The sequence below is a fragment of the Candoia aspera genome, chromosome 1, assembly GCF_035149785.1.
Source record: "Candoia aspera isolate rCanAsp1 chromosome 1, rCanAsp1.hap2, whole genome shotgun sequence".
In the NCBI taxonomy this organism is placed as follows: Eukaryota; Metazoa; Chordata; class Lepidosauria; order Squamata; family Boidae; genus Candoia; species Candoia aspera.
Window position 1 is genome coordinate 163740500 of NC_086153.1, and position 25150 is coordinate 163765649.

At 37.8% G+C, this 25150-nt stretch overlaps 1 protein-coding gene across 2 annotated transcripts in view; it reads right to left on the reverse strand.

Annotated features, from left to right (window-relative positions):
* Positions 1 to 25150, reverse strand: part of SUPT3H (SPT3 homolog, SAGA and STAGA complex component) — a 268160-nt gene that overhangs the window by 148598 nt on the left and 94412 nt on the right. Inside the window, exon 1 of one of the 2 annotated variants that reach the window (XM_063317336.1) lies at positions 2954 to 2972. The exons of the other annotated variant lie outside the window; for it this stretch is intronic. The gene's annotated coding sequence lies outside the window, so the exon portion shown is untranslated. Of the gene's footprint in view, positions 1 to 2953; positions 2973 to 25150 lie in introns of those variants that run through there. 2 annotated transcript variants of the gene reach the window in all.

Genomic DNA, 25150 nt, shown 5'->3' on the forward strand with positions numbered 1-25150 from the left:
GGTATTTTCAACCTCTGTTGAAAAAGACTCCACAAAATAAACACACTTAGACAATATTTGACAAATGCCAAAATACATAAAATGCAGTTCTACAAAATCCTGGTTCCACAACAGAACAGCAATGAAAGCCGGCTGGGTGACCTTGGGCTAGTCACTCTCTCAGCCCAACTCACCTGACAGGGTGGTGGTTGTGGGGAAAAATAGGAGGAGGAAGGAAGGAGTATTTGGTATGTTCACAGCCTTGAGTTATTTGTAAAAATAATAAAGGCGGGATAAAAATTAATTAAATAAATAAATAAAATAAAATAAACTGACGCCATAAATAGTCAAAACTATATTACTTTGTGTGAGTTCACACCTACTATCTGATTAAATGTTCGTTTATGCAAAATAACTTCCTGCACATAAAAAAAAATTGCATGTTAGCATCAACACTAATTTAGAACTTCTTGCCAAATATTCTAATTTTCTATATAGAACCTCATGAGCTCAGCCTGCAGGTTAAAATGGTACAATTCAGACAAATCTTTCTCTCAGTGATCAATAGGCCTTAATCATCAAACTGTTCTTCCTGCTGCTGGTCAGCCAGCATACTGCCACAACTGATTAATATAAAAATGGTATAACACAATGACATGAAGATGGCCATGTCACCATCATCATCATCATCATAAAAGTTTTCTTCATATCATTCCACTAAGTTGCTAGTACCTAAATAAAACACTTCCATTAAGAATTAGCTCAGGGCAGTCTTAACAATTTGAACAGCCTTCCAGCACACATCTTAGTCAGTTCCATATATCTTGATAGAGGCACAATATAAAAGATTAGAATATCTTCATGCTAGCAGAGTTAAAGCACTGGACTGAAGATGTACTTTATGTGACTGTGGGGATGCAGAGTCATCCTGCTTTCCATTATGCTCCTCGATCTCCCCCCTCCCAATCCCTCTGATGCCACTACTTTTATTTTTTAATCTGTTCAATAAGTGCAAATGGGTTATTTAAGAAATGTGTGGTGAAACAAGAAAAGATGAGGTCAAGAATGAGTAATTAATAAGACTTAAGACCCCTTAAGACTCAGTCATAAGATAGAATGAATGAAAATTGAATCACAAAACAAATATATAAAGGGAGATTGAGAGGAAGTAGAAAACAAAGTCATGGTTGGATGAAGTTGATAAGATACTGAAAAAAGAAAGGTATGAAGTTTAAACAAAATCAATGTATGAATGTTACTACACTGTACTCTGAAATAGCAGCTTTCAGGGTAGTGGTGATAACCTATACTGATTTTTGGTATATACTGTCATCATGGGCCAACTTACAATGCCAGTATGAAACATCTCAAATTAATCTAACAGGGGAGTCAATGTTCTTCAATATCTACCAGAGCACAATGGGTTTTCTTTTGTTTTTGTTTTTAATCTGTTCAATCGTGTCTGATTCTCGGACAGTGCCTGGACAAGTCCTTGCAGTTTTCTTGGCAAGGTTTTTCAGAAGTGGTTTGCCCTTGCCTCCTTCCTAGGGCTGAGTATGTGTGACTGGCCCAAGGTCACCCAGCTGACTTTGTGCCCAAGGTGGGACTAGAATTTACAGTCTCCCAGTTTCTACCCTGATGCCTTAACCACTACACCAAACTGGCTCTCGATGCAGAGAGCTGCATTAAACTCCATTTTCTTAGCTAGGTAGGTAATTAGACCTAGGTATAGAGAGGGAGGGAACAACATAATGATTGAAGCAATACTGTTTAGTGAATGTATGGGAAATAATTGAAAAAGACAATAAGGCCTATGATTTCATATTTATTTTTGACTACAACAGAAGAAAACAATTTGATTTTGTGAAAAACTATTGGTGAAAAGAAGATATGAAAAATTAGGAAGAATAATTTGCCTTATATTCTAAATACAAATTTGCATTTTTCCAAGCAACTCTCTCAATCCTATACGGATTTGTAATTCTAACTAAGCAACTGTATACAAACATCATTTGATTTTGCTTGTATCTGAGTTGGTTTTATTATTGATGAAGATGCTTTTTATTGAATTTGTCTTCTACCTCTGATTGTGCCATTCTTGCTATTATGTCCGGTGGTATGTTACAGGGACTAGAGAGGTCAGATTTCAGCTGTTTTCCCAAGGGAAAAGATAATGACAGTGGCTATGGGATCTTCAAAGGAAAGGGAGAGAGTCCAGAAGCCCAGAGAGATGTTCACCACAGGAGATGCCAAGCCTCTGGTATCTACTTAGCAATTTATGTGAAAATAAGAGGCAAAGAAGAAAAATCTTCCACCAAGGGAAGGAAATAAACTATGTGGCTCAGTGAAAAACAAAGCCAAAGACTGACAGATTCCGTGAATGGGATTAAGTTCTTCTGTATTCTTGTCCTGGCTTTATACACAAAATTCAATTTCCTGACACTGAAATCCATTTCTTCTCAATAATCTCAGTTATTGATTAAATGTATTATAAGAAAATAACTGCATATTTGATAAGCAGAAGCTGTATGATAGATGAATATACAGAGCAGAGTTTAATGGGGAAAATCTTGAGGGTTATCTTTCTTGAAAACCCTCAGTCCATGACCCTGAGTATTTTAGGACAAGATCTGGCCACTTACTGCAGAGGATTCAATCCTGACTGAGTACTTCGGAGTGAATGAGACATTATGACCATATCCCTTTATTCTCACCTCTTTAGCTCATTATAAAATAATACTGTATTTATCAGGCTTGGAAGGTCTCATTCTACCAAAAGTGTATTTTTTACTGCCATCCATATTAGCTGAGCTATCTTTGTTATAATGAATGGTTGATTGATTATGCGCCAACAAGTTGGTGTTGAGACGTAGCAACAACATGGATAAATTTCCTCCAGGAGGAACTATCCCTAACCTGGCCCTTCAGGTCTTCCAATCGTCTACCCACTGTTGCTATAACTAAGTCCACCCACCTTGCTGCTGGTCATTCTCTTCTTCTCTTTCCTTCCATCTTTCCCAACATTATTGTCCTAACAGCCAGGAACCACGTCGAGACAAGGAATAGGTCTCTAGTGCTTTATTACTGCTACATTAGACAGAAAATCCTAACAAACTGAAGAAGCGTGGGAAAAACCCAGACAGATAAACCCCAACAGTCAAGGTGGGTCTGTTCTGTGTCTCTTTGAATGGCTGCTCAACTCCTCAGTACTATGCATGTGTTTTCCCCCCTGGATAGGGGCCCCCTCCTGCTCACCACCAGTACTCATGACAATTATCGACTTGATTTATAATGAGTATACCTCATTATTAAAATGAACTCTACTGGACACGTTTTTTTGCTTCCTTCTGCAATTTTTGATTATGTCTAATGAGCAGGTTTGTCCACCCACAGGCACAATAGCTCACTCGTTGACTTCGAGCCAATAACTTACCTCTTACTTCTCAATCTGGGGAAAAATGGGAGGAAGGAGTGTCACTCCTGAACAAAAAGCATGATATAAATCTAACCAATGAACAAATCTTAATGCAGTTTTAATCCCCCAAAGATTAAGGAGAATGGTATGCATTTTATTCTCTTCCAATGAAACCAAAGTTCTTAAACTCTGGCTAGATGCTTAACAAATGCTCATAATACTTCTGTGTGTACAGAAGAATATATACACTCAGATCCTAGAAAACAGGGTAAGATTCCTAATAATGTACAGATATAAAATCTAGAAAGCAAGTTATTCTAAAAATCATATGGAAAAATTATGTGAAAAAGAGTAACACACCACTGGCCATCTTTGCTGCTTAACTCTCCCTCCCCAAAATGTGATGGGTGTGAATTTGAACACCTTTCTTTTTGAAGGTATAATGTAGAAATGAACCTTGAGATATACAGTACATGTGTTCCATTTTCTTTACCCACATCACAGCAGCATATTTTCTGGACCTATTTTTAAACTTGAGTTTAAATACAAAGTAAATTGCTCTGAAGCTTACATGGTTCATCCAATTCTAAAAGGTTCCCAGAATTATAAAGCTAATTGCTCCCTTGACTTCTGGAATGTAATATTCTGGATAAATGGATTACATTTTCTCTAGTGCTTTCTGTTTTCCATGTTTTATTAGATTTGACATTTGCCAATATATGATAGGCAGATACCCCCTGAAGTTCTAAAAAGCAAAAGATGCTCAAACCACATGAGAAAATACCATTTAATTTTAGAAAATATAGGTATTATCAGTACTATTTATTCTTTGGATAACAAGCAAAACTTTCTCATCTCACATTTTTCAACTTCTTTTACGTAAGGATTTCCCAAACTTGTTATGTCCATTTTTAACATTATTGATTTTGACTGCCTTCAGCCACAGGAACTTTAGGTCCACAGTGTTGTGTTTAAATTCAGGCCAGCTGTTCCACAGTTGTTCCCAAGGCTACAGAATACAGGACTGAATGTGTAATAGTAGAACTACCATGGATTACTGTATTATCAGGGATAATTTGATGAAAAAACATTTATATATTGCATGTCCTAAACGTGATAAAGGGATTTGGATAGAAAAAAAGAGTGGTGTGACAATACCAGCATCAAACAATACACAAAGAGAATGCAGAACTGCTTCACAATCACATGCAATGTTTTTATTAGTGTGTATGTATGTATGTATGTGTGTGTGTGTGTGTGTATTAATAGCAATTTGTATGAATGCAGTTAGAAGGAATGGATAATCAAACCCCTGATCCATAAAGATGAAAGAATTACAGATTAGCATTCTAATTTTCAAAATCTTATTTATTTAATCTTACAGTACTGTAACTTAATCTTGTGTGCCACTAGAACAAAAGAACATAATTTAAATGACACAATAGTAGTATGCCTCTTTTTCCTCATACTTTCTGTTACGTATAAACCTAAATCCATTATGCAATATTTTATATAACTCTCCTCTAAATATCAGGGTAGCAATCATTTTATATAATCATAAATACTACAATACTTCATTTGATTAATACTTTTCAGGAAAGTGGGTAATTTTTCCATAATAAATGTCCTTGTTTATGTATAAAATCCCTTAACATTTAATTCCCAACTGGCCGAAAACCCTAACCTTAACCCTAACAACTTTACTCAGTGTATACTTGGATTATCATGCAAATTAAATAAATATACTTGTCCTAACAGTCAGGAATCACGCCAAGACGAGAAATAGGTCTCTAGTGTTTATTACTGCTACATAAGACAGAAAATCCTAACAAACTGAAGAAGCGTGGGAAAAACCCAGACAGATAAACCCCAAAGGTTAAGGCGGGTCTGATCTGTGTCTCTTTGAATGGCTGCTTAACTCCTCAGTACTATACATGCGTTTTCCCCCCTGGATAGGGGCCCCCTCCTGCTCACCACCAGTACTCATGACATCACCCTCCCCTCCAAATTCACGTTCCATTTCAGCCCCCTCCCTTCCAGAGGTCTCATAAGAGAAAAAGGTCCACCACCACTAGTATGGAAGTCAGCCCCTGGACCGGGGGTAAATCAGTGATGAAATCCATGGAGATTGTATCCCAAGGCTGACGGGGTGGGTAGGGGTTGCAAGGGTCCTGTGGCCTTCCCTGGGAAAGGCTTGGCTCGTCTACAGGTATGACAAGAAGCAACATAACCCTTTATGTCTGCAGTCAACTTAGGCCACCAGTACTCTCTCAGAGCTCTATGGAGAGTTTTGAAAACACCTCCGTGGCCTCCCTTTTGATGGTCATAGCAAAGTCTCAGTACTTCTTCCCTCAATCAGGGGGGAATGTATAAACACCCGCTATGCCAGAGGATTCCTTAAAGGGGGAGGCAGTGTCTTGCAGGTCCCTCTGGAGGTCATCCATCCTGGTCCTGGCATATGGGTCCTGTTGCTGCTGATCTCTGACTCTTGTAAATAGGTCCTCTGCTTGTAGGCCTGCTGCTAAAATCTCTGTCTGGTTCCCCCTCATAGACTGCTGAAAGTTGTGAGGTTGTAATATAGTAGCCTGTACCTCCTGGTGAGTAGCAGGGGTTGCCTGAATGGATCGAGACAGGTCATCTGCCAAAGAGTTCTGCACCCCGGGAAGATAAGAAATAACAAAATTGAAACGGGAGAAAAACTGGCTCCATCTGATTTGGCGTGGGGTGAGGGATCTGGTGTTTTGTAGAAGCTGTCAATTCTTGTGATCGGTGCAAACTTTCACAGGAAGTGAAAGGTAACTTTCACAGGAAAGGTTGCACCTTCTAGCCAGTGCCTCCACTCTTGAAATGCTGCTTTAATTGCTAGCAACTTCTTGTTAAAAACATCGTAGTTTCTCTCTGCTGGTGAGAGTGTGTGGGAGAAAAATGCACAAGGGAGCAATGTATTCTGTTTTGTTTGTATATTGGAATAAAACAGCAGCAAAAATCTGAAGCATCAGAATGCATTATGAATTGCTTCGTGGGATCAGGGCGCTTTAAAAGCGGCTGGGATGCAAAGAGTTGCTTAAATTCTTGGAAGGCTGCTTGCTCTCTCTCCCCCCTAATGGATTTTGATCCTTTCTTCAAAAGCTGTGTGAGGGGTTTAGCCCTGTCACTAAATGTATTTATGAATCTCCTGTAAAAATTGCAGAACCCTAGAAATGTTTGTACCTCTTTCACATTTCGGGGGGGGGTTGCCACGAGAGAATTGCCTGGACCTTAGAAGGATCCATGGATATGCCTTCTGTTGATATTTTATAGCCCAGGAAATGTAATTCAGTTAAATCGAAGGGACACTTCTCTAGCTTGGTAAACAGCTTGTTCTCTCTCTGTCTTTGTAAGACATTACGTACATGGGTTACATGAGTTGTAGCATCGTCGGACAATATTAATATGTCATCTAGATAAATGACCACATACGTATCTAGTAAATCAGAGAAAATTTGATTCATAAATCGGGAAAATATGGCTCCTGCATTAGACAAGCCAAAGGGCAAAACAAGGTACTCAAATTTACCAAACCTGGTATCGAAGGCAGTCAGATATTCATGCCCCTCTTTCATCCGGATCAGATTGTACGCATTCTTGAGGTCCAACCTAGTAAAAATGTGTGCTTTCTGTAAGCGATCCAGCAGATCAGGTATTAGGGTGAGTGGGTAACTTTCCTTGACCGTGACTTTATTGAGGGAACTGAAATCATGCACCACTCTCATGGGTGCCTTCTGGTTTGCCGGTGCCAACGGGTCAGGCTTCTTTGGTACGAAGAAAGTAGGAGCAGATGCTGGGGAAGTAGATGGTCGGATGAACCCCTTTTGAAGATTAGAATCCAAGTAATCCTTTAAGGTGGCTAGTTCCTTGGGGGACATGGGATATTGTTTCCTTGCTGGAATCTTGACTCCTGGTATCAATTCAATGGTGCAATCACAGTTCCTATGGGGGGGTAGTGCTGTGGCCTCTTGTTTGCTGAAAACATCTGCAAAATCTGCATACTTGGCTGGCAACTGGACCCCCCCTGCTTCCGTGGCTTCGTTGGTTGCTGGAGAGAGGAGAGCGGCTTGAATTTTGTGGTGCTGGCATTCCTTAGCTGGGAAGGAGAACTGTAGTCCAGTTCAACAATGGGTTGTGGATCTTCAGCCAAGGTGTGCCCAGGACTATAGGCACATTAAGTGATGCCATAACATAAAGTTGGATCCACTCAGTGTGGTCTCCCATTGTTAGTTGTAAAGGTTCTGTGAAACTTCTAATCGGCCCTGCCTTGAGGGGCTGGCCGTCAATGGTCTCCACTTCTATGGGACATGGCAATTGCATGGTCGGGATGTTGAGGTCTTGTACAGTCTGTACATCAATAAAATTGGTGGAAGCTCTGGAGTCCACTGAGGGCCTCTAGCTTGAACTGGTGCACTGGGTTACGTGCATTATGACTGGTAAGTAGTAAAAGGATTGCCTGGAATCCTCAGAATGAGCCCTTCTTAATTGATTGATGGTCTCCCTGCTAAGCTCTGTGGAGGGAGAACCACGGAGTTTCCCTGGTTGGAAGTAGAGGCGGAGGTGGCTCTTGGTTCTGCTGCTTGCCCTGGGGCTCTTACGGAATTTGCTTGGCTTCTCGCTGGGCAAGCTCTCACCATGTGCCCCTGGACTCCGCAGTAGAAACAGAGACTCTCTCTCCTTCTCTGTCTCTTAGCCTCGGAAATAAGCCTCCTGCTCGCCCCAATCTGCATCGGCTCCTCTGGTCCTGAGTAGAGAGATGCTGCGGAGAGAGCTGGAAATCTTGGAAGCGCCCTGAGGCCCCTGCCTCTCCCCGCCTGCATCTGTCTGAGCTCTTTTAGTCTGGCATCTATGGCCACAGACAACTGATATAAACCTTCTAGGGTAGCTGGTGTTCCTTGGCACACTAATTCATTTTTAATTTCTTCATCCAGCCCGTTTGAATTGGTCTTTCAAGGCACTCTCATTCCAGTCCAGATCTCCTGCTCCCAGTTTGAAATCAGCAATGTAGATTCCCACTCTCTTGTTGCCTTGCTTGAGCTTCCAAATTTCCCAGCGGGCAGTGTGCTCTCTGATCGGGTCGTCAAAGTGTGGTCGGAACCCTGCCAGAAAATTCTGTTAGTCGTTGAGAATTGGGTCGTTGTTCTCCACCATGGGAATAGCCCATTTGGCTGCTGGGCCCTTTAGCAGACTTAAAATGAAGGTGACTCTGGTTCTGTCTGTGGGAAACTCTGCCGGTCTGCTGTCGAAAAACATTGTGCACTGTGTGAGAAAAGTTCTCAACTGTCCTGCTTCTCCTCCAAACCTCTCTGGTAGACTGTCCTGGGATCTCAAGACTACTGGCGGAGCTGCTGCTGGCACCGGTTGTGGGTTAACTGGAGCTGGTTGTTGTAACTGCTGTAGCATGGCTGCTTGTAACGTGTTGATCTGGAGATCTACTTGTCGGTGTTGTTGTTGTTGCAGGGCTGCTGCCAATTGTTGGATGGCTTGCCGAATTTCCTGGTTTTCCGAAGACATTTTCCCAAATGTCTCTCCTTTATTTTTCTTTGTTCCTCCCTCTTTCAATGGGAATAGGAGTTTGTTAGGATTGATGTCCTAACAGTCAGGAATCACGCTGAGATGAGGAGTAAGTCTCTAGTGTTTATTACTGCTACATAAGACAGAAAATCCTAAGAAACTGAAGAAGCGTGGGAAAAACCCAGACAGATAAACCCCAAAAGTTCAGGCGGGTCTAATCTGTGTCTCTTTGAATGGCTACCTAATTCCTCAGTACTACGCATGCATTTTCCCCCCTGGATAGAGGCCCCCTCCTGCTCGCCATCAGTACTCATGACAATACTTATCTTTTCACTTTTATTCATTAATATTTAAAAGGATCCAGGTTTGAATATATCATGACAAATCACCAATTCCTCCGAACGTACAGTGGATATAAAATATTCACCAGAAGAAAATCGAAGTTTTGGAATGGCCCAGCCACAGCCCAGACCTGAATCCAATTGAAAATCTGTGGGGTGACCTGACGAGGGCTGTGCCCAGGAGATGCCCTCACAATCTGACAGATTTGGAGCACTTCTGCAAGGAAGAGTGGGCAAAGATTCCCAAGGCAAGACATGCCATGCTGATAGACTCCTACCCCAAAAGACTGAATGCTGTCATAAAATCAAAAGGTGCTTCAACAAAATATTAGTCTAAGGGTGTGCACACTTATGCAACCACGTTATTCTAGTTTTTTATTTTTACTTTTTCCCCCTAAAAGATTTCAGTTTGTTTTTCAATTGAATTATACAGCTTGTATGGAATATTAAAGGTGGGAAAAATTCTGAAGTGATTTATCTTGGTCTGATTTTTTTACTTCTCAAAAACCTGGCATTTTAACACGGGTGTGTAGACTTTCATATCCACTGTAGGTTCGCTTTGAATTTAAAATTCTGAAGAAGAAACATAAATTCAGATGAACTGGTGATCTAATGTGGGTCCTTTTAAATATTAATCTGTAATTAATCCATTCTTAAATTTCTTAAATTTAAGACAAGTATACCTAACCTTACCTCTGTATTTATAACTAAATAGTGAACATTATAGATTCATTTTCTGCCACTAATTAAAATGATAGAACTCTGAGTTTGTTTGAAAGAAAGCATAGCAGCAGAATACATTGATATTTTAGGTTGCTCTATTTAAACTTCTATAATAGGGGCTGAATAGATTTCACTGTATCCCTCCACATTCTCATTTCATACAGTAAAACTAAACACCAATCATTTAACCTAAGAATCTATTATTTCCCTTAGATTGCAATTTGAGTATTTCAATTTTTAAAAAAAACTTTAAGTTCAGTTTTATCCTAAATCTTAAAATTTAAAAGCAACATTCCAGGACTGAATTCAGGGACAGATAGTCTTGTTAAAAACAGGGAGAGATAGATCTTTAAATATATGCCAATGCACAATCAGATCCAAGCCTTTGGTTAAGTCTTAGAAGGGAAAGGGTCCCTTCCCCCCCCCTCCGCTTTCTTTTGAGAATTCTTAAAACGGAAGCCTGGTGCAGCTCTTTCTCAAGAAAAAAGTAGGTGAGAGCCCCTTTCAAACCCTCAGGCAGTAGACCACACAAGGGCATTTCAACTGGTCAAAGCTCAGGAATTCCAAAAGGAAGTCCTGTGGACCAAAGAAAACAGCGCCTTTTCCAGGAGAAACTATTCATAGGACAAGTCTAAGGTTTTTAACAGCTCAAACCCTTTTTGGAGTGATCCATCTAAACCAGTTATCCAAGTGCATATTTCTTTCTCACAAATATTGTCCTTTTCCATAGTGATAATGGATCTGTTGATCTCTCAATATCAACTACTATGCAATAAAATAAGGACATAGACAATCTAATCCCTTTAATAATCAAGCAATTGTGGTTAACTGACCACCAAATCACCACCCAAGTATCTCAGCCAAGTTAAACAAGCCAAACATGTCTACCTTTTTAATATATGAAGAAAAAATACATAAATCATGGGATTATAAGCAAACAACTTTTGCTTTCATACAAGAATAATTCACAGAGCTACCTTGGACTAAATATCCAGATCTTCCTAAAAGCAATGAACCAAATGCTTTAGGATAAGAGAAGGAATGTGGGATGCCTTGCATTATATTATTTACAAAGAATTAACCACTACCTGAAAGGAATGCATTATACTGTAATGGGCACATTGTAAAAGAAGAAACAAACAAAGAAGTAATAATGTTATCACAGAAGATACACAATGATGTGGAACTGGAACTGAAAAGTCTAATCCATGAGCTATATTCAGACATTTTCTTTATACATAGACCTTATCCTTTTTTCTTTATACCTTCACATGGAAATATACAGCCTACTAACTTCTTCATTTGCTACCTCAGTACATCTGCTGTGACATTACAAAGAAAAGGCCTATGCACAACAACATACTTATTTTCAACTACATCAGTATTAAGGATGATGAATTCAGAGATGATACAAAAGTGGACTCCTTCCATTTAGGCTTTATGCAGAGGAACTATTTGAGCAAGGGCTTAGTAAAAACTTTAATCTAATTGAAGACTACTCAGCAGAAATGACATTATTTGAAAAAATAAACATTCTCACTTCTGAGTCAAAACATATACTAATTAAAACTTTTATTTAGCTCCAAAATAAGAGTTTTATATTCAGCAACTGTCAATGGGCCATCTAGAGAAGGATTCACAGGCACCCAGTGCTGCTTATCTTTACCAAGGCTAATGCAGGGGGTAGGAGGCAGAATGAAAGACGACATATAGTACATGAATTCCTAAACCACTCTGCTAATGTATATGCATTACCCAAGGCAGTTAATTTTTGCATGCAGGCCAGTGAAAATGGGCTTATCCAGGAAAGTCAATGTTCTCAGCATGTTATATTCCAGGAGAAATTCCCCAAAAAATACATGTCTCAGGGGAGAGGGAGAAGGGAGGAGAATGCTCAGCCCTCTTTTGTGCTGTTTACCACAAAAGGTTTTTTTTTTCCCCCTTACTTTACTCCTGTAAAAGCAGGAACTTTTCCTACAAAGTAAATCCTAATTGCTCCCCAGAGTCCTGTTTTAAGTCTTCTATGAAGCAAGCTTGGGCCTAGTATGAATAACAGTTATATTAGGGCAGTGTATTGGTAGGCAGAAATAAAGTTGGCAGTTGGCTCAACATTGTATACAAAGACATCTTATAGAAGTTACAATGTCACACACATCCGGATATCACCAGGCAAAAGATGTAAGTTGTAAGCCACTCAGAGTTGCTTGCTGAGATGGGCGACCATAGAAATGAAATCAATCCATCAATCAATCAAACAAACGATGCAAATAGTTAATAAATGAGATACACTGTGTCATTTAGACAACAAAACCACAGAAAATATCATTTGTCTACCCCCTCCTCCGACCCCAGATGCCCATAGCTATACTGCGTACTTGGTTAAAACATTTGTTGAGGTTGGCTTAACATCCTGGGACAGGATGAAGAGAAGCCTTTTTGCAGGAGGGGATGAACAATTAATATACATTAAGGCAAGCCTTGGTCAAGTGCTGCCAAAAATTGACTACATCCAACATATTAAAATAGACGTTGATGATGATAACACCGTTGGATGAAAAAGAGGAATGTAAGAATGGTCCTGGCCTGAAGATAAATAAAACAGTATGGCAGAATTCAGTCTGGTAAATATGTGAAGAGTGGGCATTAAATTACTAGATTTCTACTTCAGCAACAATATTTCCCCTAACTCTCCATCTCCATGCCCCCACCGCTCAACTTTGGAAAGTGGAGGGGAGGGGAGAGAGAAAGAATAATACTCCATCATACTCACAGAAGTTATATTAACCACCAGAAAGCACTATGCAACCAGTTTATTCCATTTAGGAGTCATCGGATTTAGGTTATTTTATGGTGTTCAAACCCTCTACTGGGAATTTAATTCATGGATTTTTGCATTTTAGATGATTACATAAAGTGCATTTGTTTTGGAATTTATCCAGGTTCTAGTGCTCAGTGATACTGCAGGAAGATATATGAAATCTATCAGAATGGTATGTACAGTCCACTTTTTATTAAGATCTCACAGCAGAAAGATACAGATGTTGCATTATGTCATACTCTCATGCAAAGGGTTTTACATGACTTCCTCACAGAATAATAATTGCTCATAGCTCAAAATTCATTGTATTCATCTGTACAATATTGCTGTGTAAAATGTTGGGTACAGCTCAGTAAAGCTGCGATATTTAGTTTGAATATTTTTCTAATATAAAATGTTAACTAATAACTACAGTAGCAAGAAAATACAAATATGATCCAACAAAAGTAAAACATTGCTCAGAGCCACTTACAAATAGGAGAATTTAAGCACAGCTCTCCAGATGAACAGCAGACTATCCCACCATGACACATCACAAATTACATTTGAGAAACTACCAGATTTGAAAAAAAAAAAACTTTCTGGAATCCTTGGTGCTCGCACTAAAGATGTTGCCTAGTCAGGCAATGAAATGTCTGCAAGAAAACAACCAGGCTCAGAGAGTACCAAGGACTCCATAGTTCAACTGTGAGCTACAGATATTCTCTTCGATTAATTAATTTTCTTTTTTTGCCTTTGAGTTAGTGTGGACTCCTGGCAACTGCTAGGACTAGTCTCTGCAGTTATCTTTATGTATCATTTTGCATTTATGTCTCATCTTAAGGCAGCAAACACAGAATTCACATTTTCTCCCTATAACAACAACCTTGTAAGGTCCTCTGGGCTAAAAGAGAGAATGATTTGACCAGCTCACCTAGTGAGCTCCACTGTTGAATGGGGTCTTGAACTTGATCTTGCCAGTCCAAGTCTAAACCCGTAACAATATTCCACAATGCCCAAGTTTTCATCTCTGAATCAGGCACACATGTGGCATAGATCACAGTAATCTACCAACAGATGGCCTCTATATAAGTCATGGTACCTGAATTATTTTGATTCAAAAATTTCAGTACAGGATTTTTCTCCCATCATGCATAAGGAAATATTAACAGAAGCCATTTTCTGCAGAGTCGGGAGGTATGTTAATCAAGTGAAAGAAAATACTACGTTTAACAGTATAGGAATTGTATACTGCATATTGACCAAAGGAAGACTCAAGTGATATAGCTTTGAAAATGTGTCAGTTTGTAAGAATAATTATTATATAATATAATAATTATTATATTGATTTTTTTATTTAGAAAGTTTATATGGCCACCTATCTTATAGATGATAATCCTAGGCAGCTCACAGCAACATTCCATGAAAACCAAAATAAATATAAAACCACAAATCCCACCCACCCCCCGCCATCATTTTCCTGGCTGTGCCACAACATCCCATCGTCACTACATTTGCTGGGTTCACTTCCATCCTAGCCCAGTCGGGGAGTGAAGAGCCAGGTCTTCACAGCCAGCCCTCCAAAAAACTAAGAGGGTGAGGGCTTCCAAAGGATTAACATCTAAATACCCCGTTCCAAAAATATCTCTGGACGTGCATTATTTCACAATGTAAGTAATAACTAAACATAACATTTGTACAATTTTTCTTTTACAATCAGCATATATTATTGTATAAAATAATGAGAAAATTTTTAAAGTTATGTTTGACACAAAAAAGTGTGTGCCTGCTTCATATTCATTTTCAAAATTAGACTTGTTTTTTGTTCCTTCAAATGCCTCTTTTAGCAGCTTCTGCTTCTGGTAGTTTGAATATTTGAGAATGCCATATGAATAATAGCATTTTTAATGATAGGCTTCCAGTGGCAACCATAATAATATAATTTTCTCATTATTTTATACACAAGGAAATAATCACCATCTAAAGCAGGGTTGCAATTTTAAAGAGCAGTATGTTTAGCTCCCTGCCCCACCCAAAAATGTTAAAGAATTCTGTTTTAATGATAAAGAATGGACAGAAAATTGGCGTGCTGCAAAGCACCACCCTTTCAGCATCCTATTCCTTTGCAGGAAATGTACAGAGCTTTGTCTTCTGTTAAGTGCCATGATTTCTGACTGACCATTTCTGTGGCAGCCATTTGGGGAGCATATCTCCCATGTACTTTCAAAATTTCAGCTGTGCCCCTGGCCCACAAAGGTTGCCAATCCCTGATGTAAGTCCCTTTTACTATCAATTATACGCCAGTTTAAAGCATGTATATGGCAATTTCCACATTTGGTAGGATAAAGGATAGAATACCATTTGTATTTTGTGTTAATAGCAATGATGAATTTTGTGGCTTCGTGAAGTCTGCTTTGTTTTTTATTTTCAGGTTTTAAAAGTATAAATAAAGTTAGTTTTATTTCGGAGCACTGAAGTGGAGGACGCTTTCATTACAATGCATCAAAATAACAATTGCTTACCTGTTTAAAAAAAAATTAGCATAGAATATTTTACCTCAATAAAAATTAAAGGTTACGCATTTTTCAGTTGCAGTTGTTATTAAAATGCCTGAATAGAGTTTAATGGTCCATCATTAGACAAAGTGACAGCTTGCATAGCACAGCTTTTAAATACAAATCATTCCTAATGCAGAAGCCAGCATTTCTTATGGCAGGTATGGGACAGGAAGATGCTAAGTAGAAAACTCTTTTAAGATTTTCATATATTAATATTGGCGTGATTGGTTTTGTACCTACTGGTAATGCTTTCCAATAGCAAAAATGGAAAAAAAATCTAACAGCAAGTTTGAAGATAATGAAACTCTGCATTCTTAAGAGCTCCACTGGGTATGCTGCTGTACTTATAAGCATGGTTACCATCCTGTCTTTATATGGACTCCTACCATTCTAAAAATACTGTCCCACAGCTGTTTAAAATTTATTTTTTTAGACCATAGCACCACTGTTTGGTTGTTTCCAATTTCTAAAACCACAAATAGTAAAAGTGTACTCAGTCTACTGCAAACATAAATAGCAAATGCACGCTTCAGCACTTTTAAAAGGATATGGAAATTGGCAACAAAAATGCAATTCATGTTGAAAATTTAGGATGGTCTTGCCATATTTCTTGAGAAATACAATCAAGTTAAAATTAGGAAGATCTCTACTAGCTGGGTGGCATTTTTGCATTTATGTTTTTCTCTTTTTTAAAAAGAAGCTGAAGGACATTCATTATGCAATTTCTGGCTCCTGATAGAATTCAGGAATGGTACCTTTGCTAAAACCACATTCTCTCAACTTATGTTTAACATTACACAAATGTCGTTCACCTTAGATATCCCCTAACATTAATATACTCAATCAGAATCATCCTACATTTAGTGGAAGAGACATTCCTCAATGATAGAGCACATGCTCTGTGTTCAGAATGACACCAAATTCAGTCCTTGTCACCATCAGTTAGGGCTGGGAAGGGTTCCTGTTTGAAACTCTAGAGAGCCACTGCCAGGCTGAATGGAGAAGAATGAGATGGCCGGACCAGTCATCTAAACTGGAGGAAGCAACACTCAATCCCATCTTAGTGGTATTTGATTGACTGGTTAGTGGTACAAAAGCTTAAAGTAATTTTTAAAAAACCAGGAGATGTAAAACTATTTAATCATGCAGAAAAGGCTTTTACCTAATTAAGCTAAACAACATCGTACTGATTCAGTGTTAAACACAAACAGTAATATACTTTTATAAAGTTTCAAAAACTGTAACAACCAGATTTGCCAAAGCAATTTATGTTCATGACCAAGCCTCTGAGGTGTCAGGCATACCCTTTTCTTATCATTACCACACTTATATGCACCTTGCTTAATATGAAGAGTCACACCCCACTGCTGTATAAAAGGCTCAGGATGAACATGAATAGAATGACAGTACAAGACGCTGCCCAAATGCATTCACATTGCTTCAGAAGGCTCTTAAAAGTGTTGAGTAATGTCTCAACATCTAGACAGATCCTCTGCCAGCTTAGGATACATGCAAAAATCTGTGTTCAAATACAGCACTTACAGTAAACCAACAGCTGGTGTGGTGTACTGGTTCAGATGTTGGACTAGGAGTAGAGAGACCCAGGCTAATGTCTACTTTCAGCCATGAAAGTTCATTGGGTGACTTCATGCCAGTCACTCTCTCTCAGCCTAACTTACTTCACAGGGTTGTTGTGTGCAAAAATAGGAGAAGGGAACACTACGTATGCTGCCTTGAGTTCCTGACTGAAAAACATAATACAAATTTAATAAATCAGCAGTGAACCACAACAATATAATTCATGACAAGCCATTACTGTGATTTTAAAAACACCCCCGAATGGAAAATCACACGCAACTATTTGCCCTGCAAAATAATGCAACAATGCCACCACAGGAAAGAGACAGCATCTTTGGTTTCCAATTCTACTGCCACTCCAAAGGTTGACCTGGAAATAAAGACAGATATCATTCCTCCATTTGTCCCTAAACTGAGCATTCAGAGAAAGTACTAGAGCAGAGGCAGTGCCAGAAAGCTGTCTCCATAGCATATGTTTGGGGAGTAGAGGGACTTGAGTTCCAGAGATAAGTGAGAGGAGCCTGGTGCAGCCAACACTGGAATCAATATTATCCAGGCATTACCATTCTCCTCAGGGAACATGACCTCTATAATCATCCCAGCCTTGCTGTAATGGCTTATGAATTCAGCAACTGAAATTTCTCTGGGGTACTGAACAAACAACCAAAGTTGTACTACAGAAAACCAGATGGGGGGGGGGGGAATACTGTCAGCACCACCAGCCTTAATGCTAATGTAGTAAGATACATAGGCTGCAGTCTATGAGCACTGAAACCTTTTGCAAATGAGTTACCACATAGCCTGGAAAGGTGACTTCTCATTTGTAATGAAAATGGAAATTCTGTGACCCCAACCTAACATGCAAAATGCATCTCTGATCCAGCCAGTGTTAAACCCATTTAAGGCCATTGGTATCACTGGATCAACTCCATTATGTTACCTATTCTACAGTCATTAAGCCCTACATCTGCATTAATGAAAGTTATGCCAAAGTTATTTAACAGTAAAACAACATGAACATTTATTTAATTTGCACACTATCCTTGTGGCCAGAAAATTCTGGGAAAGCCAACAAGAGTGGCCAAAAACTCTGCATGTTCCAGGATCATTCCGTTTTGCAGCTACAAGTACAAAATAGAACAGGAGGACCTCGTGGAAGCCCCATGTAGCAATTTTGTGTTAGTATTATACAACTTCCTTTTTTAAAAAAAAGACATATATAAAAATTGGAACTGTTCATATTAAATAAGCTTTCCTGAAAAATATTAGCTTATTCATCATAAAGTAGGCTAGCTAAAATTAAGAGTCATGTTCCAATTTAAATAACTGAAGTAACCATGCTTTATGATGACGTGTTTATTCATTTAAATTAACAAGAAATGTGGCTCAACAACCTTGAACCTCTTAGTTTGTGAGCTCACTTCCTTAAGCATATATTTAGATGGGCTGGCTTCGACATTGTGCTTTGTTACAGAAAACTAATGCCAAAAGGTCATTAAAAGAAAAATATTGGTTTAAATTTTAAAGATGTTTGCAAAGGATAATTTTAAGTAGGAAAAATCATGTAGTAAATATGTGAGCTTTAATATGTGGTTTCTACTTTGTAGCAAACTGACTACAGCATATTATGGGTATCAGGACAGACTATGCAACATTATGAATCCCCTTGAGTAGATTGAAGTAGTCAAGCAACAGCTCTAAAAAGGTGTCCATCACATTCATTAAACCTGGAATAAAAAGTCTGGTAATTATACTCGGGTTAGTTAGTCCCCGGTGAGGAAATCATGTCTTTAAACACTTACATGTTTTAGAATCTGCTTTCATATGAGTCATCACATGGGACCTGCATGTTTTCATAAGTTAAATTGTTAACAAAACATGAAAGAACTTACATTATCTAACAAATTCTTATAATGCATACATTATTTTATTATGCACACCAATTTATGTTATATTTATCTTTTATCTATCTTTAATTTATCCTAGGCAGTAAAATTGGAAACCATATTAACAAAGATGCAATCAAGATTTAAATTGCCATAAAATATACTGATGCCATTCATTAAATTGTTCACTAAATATCAAATATTGTTTCTATTAGATATTAGTATCTGAATTGATTATGCATTCAACCCAATGTCCATTTTAAAAAATCATAAATTATTTCTAGAATAAAATATATTAATGATATTCCTATAAGACCAATCAGTGCCAAGTCATTTTGCAAATAATTTATCCTACATCAGTTTAAACACAAATTCTTCATCAGTGAAATGCACAGTATCCAGAGGTAGCTGCAATCTTCTTCAGATGACAGGTAAAGAATGGACATTATGGTTTAATTTACCTCTTTAGGCCACAATAATCCCGAATCAAGGTTTCAGGAGAAAATACTTCAACATAGTCAAGACTCTTCTAAATCAGAATGTTTTCAATGTACTCCCCCCCGCATTTAAAATATGTTTCTAAAACAATTATTAAAATGTGTATATTAGAGGAAGTGCCCCCAAGTGCATACATGAATGAAAAATTTTGTGAGAAGCCTTTTATTTATTCATTTTCAGACTGATACAAAAATGGAATGGAATGAACTTAAAGATGGAAAAAATGAGAATTCAGAAACTTGAAATTAAGTATCATAGCGGTCAAAGATACCAAATTTTTTTTAAAAATCCCTATGAAGAGAAAAGGAGATTTTGAGTACTAACATAATAAGGAGCAGCTCAGGTAACCTCAAGCCAGACTCCAGTCCAAGTTTTTCCCTTGAATCAGAGGAATGTTACACAAAACATTATATTATGTCTATAGAAGCAATGCTAAAGTTATTATATAGGATTATCAGAGGGAAAAATGCTTGTTTTTGCATTTTCACTCTTATTTTTAAATAGCCCTAATTTGGGCCACTTTTATGTATATTTAACTACAATAACTGCAGTAGAAGACATTCATTTGCACTCCCAATGAAAGAACTTCATCTGAGTTGATGGTGTTTACATTATAATCAGTTGGGCCTAAATATAACAACATTTAGCTTGATCATTTCTCTTCCACCTTAAACCTGCATTTAACTGAGTATTTTAAAATTATTATTAGTTATCTCATTGCTCAGATGGAAAAAGTTCTTCAAGAAACATATATATTATGAAAATATACAATTTTAATAAACTCATAAAATTGTTTACAAACTACTATAAGCAACACTTTACAAGCAGACAATATATTTAAAAAGAAACAATTTTTAAAAAAGGTCATTTAGAATCCAAAGTCAACAACATCAGAACCAAGCAAAGCCTTCTGCTGAGGTAATTCAGTGATTTAGGGGCCACATATGACAAATACTATTGAATAGTCAGTTTTTGGAGCACAGAGCCCTACCCATCTCACTCACTACTCTACCTACCCATACCTCATCCCCTTTGGGCTGGATTATCGCAATGCACTCCACTTGGGATACCTTTGAAAATGACCTAGAAGCAGCAACCTGCTTGCTAACAGGTGTGAGCCATTTTAATGGTATTACACTTACATTGCAGGAGCTGCTTATTTCTTTCTAAACATAACTGAATGTGCGAGTTATGACTGAGAAAGTCCTACATGGCTTGGGATTATCTTCTTGGACTAGGATATGCCCACCTTGTGTGATCATCTCAGGAAGGAATACTTCATATCAAAAGGTGAGGAGGCAGGATCCAGGGAACAGGTCTTCTATGTTGCTGATCCAGCTCTTACGAAGAACCTATTCTCTGAGGGCCCCAACTCTTACAGTCTTTATGAAAGCAATATTCAAAAGATTCTTAAAGTGGACTTACCAATTGAAATTGGAGCTGTTTCTCTTGGGTCTGATGGACCAATAGCTTGAAAAGCAACATGGAACTCTGTTCTTATATAACAGCAGCAAGACTCTTATATGCTCAAAGATGGAAAGATGCAAATTCCCTCAATGAAGGATTGGATGATTAAGTTGATGGAATTGGCGCAAATAGCTAAGCTGACAGCATTGAAAGGAGAAAATACTGTAACTAGATTTGTTTCCATCTGGAAGCTGCTCTTGGACTATTTGCTTATAATGCAAAAGGATGAAGTCTTGATTTTAGGTTTTAATGATTGAATGGTTTGATTTTAGAGATACAATGTTGCTTTGGGTTTATCTCTCAACCTGATCAAAGTCCTCACAGTTCTGAGCCTGCTGCCGTTTAGGAAAGTCTTAATAAATAGGGAGTGGCAATGCCTGATTTAATTCTGCACAGATGATTTGTAATCCTGTCTCTTAATTTGGCAGGGGTTCCTCTTTTTTTTTCTTCCTTTTGCTTTTATCTGACTGAATCATGTTTGATATTTTGGTGTTTGACTGTAAATAAACTAAAATACATTAACTATCCTGCAACTCCTCAGAATAATCTTCAGCATAATCAGAAGTGATGATTATAATACCCTAATCAAGGAACTACAAGGAGAAAACCACACCCCCACTAACACTGGCATGGCAAGCCATTGTATATAAACAGGGAGCAAACCCCACACTCACGAGCACTGATGATGTTACCTAGTCAGGTAATGAAACGTCTGCCAGCAAACAATCAAGATCAGAGAGCACCAAGGACCCCACAGTTCAACCTTAAGCTACAATTATTTTCTTCTATTGGAATAATGTTATTTATATAAGATTCCCAAGTAGTCACTTTTTCCAAACTTTTATTTCAAACTTAATTATAGTACCTTTGTATTATGAACGGTTAATGTGTGGCCCTCCATATGGTTTTATTTGTTTATTTCTTGGATTTATATCCCATTTTTCTTTTAAGAGTTCAAAGTAGCTTACATTTTACTCCCAGAATAGCAGTGCTCGGCAGGCTGGAAGTGAGTGACTAGCCGAAAGTCTCCCAGTGAGTTTCTATGGCTGAAGGTGGATTTGAACATGGGCCTTCCTGGTCCTAATCATCAGCTAGCATGACTAATACAAGCGATGGTAGGAGTTCAGGTCTAATGACAGATGGTGGGACCACAAATTGCATACCTCTGGTCTTTGTTTTCTAAACACAATGTTGACCTATACCATCTTACTTATACATGATAATAATCATAATTTGTTTAATACTAAACTCAAGTGGTTGAATGTGAACAGGATCAAAACCAAAGAAGACTACTGACAAGCAATTGGAAGCATCAGCATGCTCAAACAGATCTTTACACAAGGAATGCCTTTTAAAAAAAAGTCATATCCCTTCTGAAACAACTAAGAGCTCAATGAAAACTGAGCACATTTGGTAGACTCTAGGAATTGTGCAATGCTGAGGACCATCTATGTGTGCATAGGAAAGGGAATATATGCTTGAAGACTTTATAGTATCTTGGAAAACTGCATGGCTAATAGAAACACAACTATTAGGAAGTAAAGGTACATTACAACACATGGAACTGGTCTGACACTTCAGTTGCAGCTGAAAATAAGTGCTAGATTATTAACTGGGATTGGGTACGATTATATTGTGCTAGTGTTGAGCCAATTACACTGGTCTCTAAACAATTCCTGGGCACTTTCAAAGTGTTGTTGTGTAGGGTGTACAAATTATTCTGCATCTGGAAACCACACATGTTCAAAACTTTTGTTTGGAGGTTGGAACAAAATGTGGCATTCCATTCTATACTGTTTCAAATGTTCCCATGTTCCCATGGTACAACTGGCTTGTTCTTTCTGAAACTCTTCTAAGCCATGTCAGCAAGTCTCCATGACTTGGAGGAAACAGCAGGTACGGGTTCCATCTCCACTGGCATGGCTACGGCTGACCCAAATAACAGTTAGATTTGTGAGAGTCAGTTACTGTAGCATATGTTCAGAGTCTGAGAATTATTTTTGGACATAAGAAAAAGAGTTCTGCCTGTTTGCTGGTAATCTTAATATTCTTAAATACTTAGAATTTGTTCTTAGATATTGTCAACAGTACCTATCTAGCTCACTGTTAACCAATGTGGTCAGTAAGTAATTCTGCTAATATTACAGTGACATAAATACTTATTACATTCCCTGTTTCAGTATTACACGATCGTAGCACTGAAAAGAAAAATTAAAGCCATATGATTAAATAATAGGAACATTTTTTTCTATTTTACTTCGAAAACATTTTGTTCCTCGGAATGCAGTATCCTACCTATTTGGTTTGTAGAATAACCTCCCAAATTTGTCTAAACTGTACAAATTAAAATATTCAAGCCATTTTAAGAATATGAAATATGAATTGACTACAGAAATATAACATCACATGTTGGTTATTTTATCAATTAAGATTGATAGTGTTATTTAAATAATACTAATCACAGGTATCCATGCCAAACCAGGGAAATATGAATATTCTGTTTAGATGTGCTACAGAATTTATTATTTATTCAGATAGTGAGAAATAAGGTCCTTTGGCCAGAGAAATTAAAATCTAGTCCTTGAGGACTTTTAACTAGAGTGTCAATCATTATTTCCTCTAATTTGTGTAGAGGACTAAACAGTTTCTTCCTATTCTATTTATATTATGTATGTATGTATGTATGAATGAGTGAATGAATGAATGATTAGGAAAATGTTATTTGCCAGAGAAATATGTCAGGAAACTTTTTTTCTAGATAATGTTTTCATTTTATTTAAGGATGTTTTTAGATGTGATCTTCGAGGAATGACAGGTATCTATAGTTATTCATTTCTTCAAATACTTTATTACAATAAAATAAAGTAAAAATATTGTAACTGTCATGATATAGTTGTCTTTCTGTATGCAAACGCAGAGAACATTCACAAAACACTGTCCTGACTCCAAATAGGAAGAGGAATCCTAATGGAGTGCTCTTGCCGTGTCTCTTGCAGTGCAGGAAGAACATCAGTTTTTGTTCTTCTTGTCCCCCCCCCAACTTTCTTTTTTCTGTCAGCTGGAGAAATAAATGTAGAACAACTTTGACATCACTTTTTGGAGCTTCTTAAGATCAGTTTGTCCTCATTTTCAAAAGATGCAGCCATCAAAACTTGGAAGAAGAAGAAAGGGTATCAAATGTGTTCATCTGAGGTCAAAGTCCCACCCCCAGTCTCAACTAGGGAAATTGAAGGAATCCTATGGTCCCTTATAATAGGAATACAACCTTCAAAATATACACAGTAAAATCAATAGCACTTAGGTTATTCATGATCTAACTTTCAAAAGATCGACTCCAAACTTGTATAATTAAGACTTAGGAACTTGCCGGGCTCCCAAAAATTGATTGCCTCTAAACTTCATTGCTTTAGGAAGATTATCATGGAACTGATGGAATTTGAAGTTGAAAAATATCATGAGGGCCAGAGGTTTCCCAACTCATGATTGTGCAATTTTTATTGTCCCTTCATATTTGTGGGTTTTGTAAGAAAAGAAGAAAAGGAGAGAAGAGGATCTTATACACAACTTCCCCAAAACATTAATAATACCCTGGTGGTGGTTTGTTGGTTGGTTGGCTTTTTTGGCATTTAAGCTGTATATGAAATAGCTGCATATGAGAAACAGGTATTTTAAAAATTCTAAGCCACAACCTAAATGCCAAAATTAAAACTGATGTCTGGAAAATTATAGTTTTAATAGAAAATTATGACCCAGTCTTTTCTCTTTTATAAGTCTATCAGATAGTTTTCCAAATCTGAAGTATCAGCTACTTCATTAATACCATCTTACATTTGAGACCAAACTGTATGCATACAAACTGTAAGCATGTAATGCAACAAAATATCTATGCAGAAACATTTTAGGAAAAAAAGTATTTTCATTTCAGAGATTCATTCTCCTTTCACTAAAGAAATCCTCTGCCAACTTTTTCGAAAGAAGGATAGAATCTTAAGAAAATGTTTCAAAAGATCAATGCTTCCCACTTTACATTTTAAAGTTCCACTGAAGGCTATAACCAAAACAAACAAAACAAGAAAAAAAAATCACTTGTGTGCTACTTTCTACAGTCCCGTAGATACTCAGTTTTCATGTTCCATTTAATGATTGGCCAACTCTCCCCAGATTAGATTGGCTTGGAAATGAATTGAGCTATTTTTATTAAAATAGGAAACAGCAGTTCCAAATTGCCCCAAGACTTGCCTCCATTACTCCACAGCTATTGTTTGCAGCTGAGGATTTTGGAGACTTGAAGAGTAATCCATGACATACCCACAGTTTAGGAGAATTCCTGTTGGAGCTTTGGCTGGCTCGCCAAGGTTCAAAGGCAG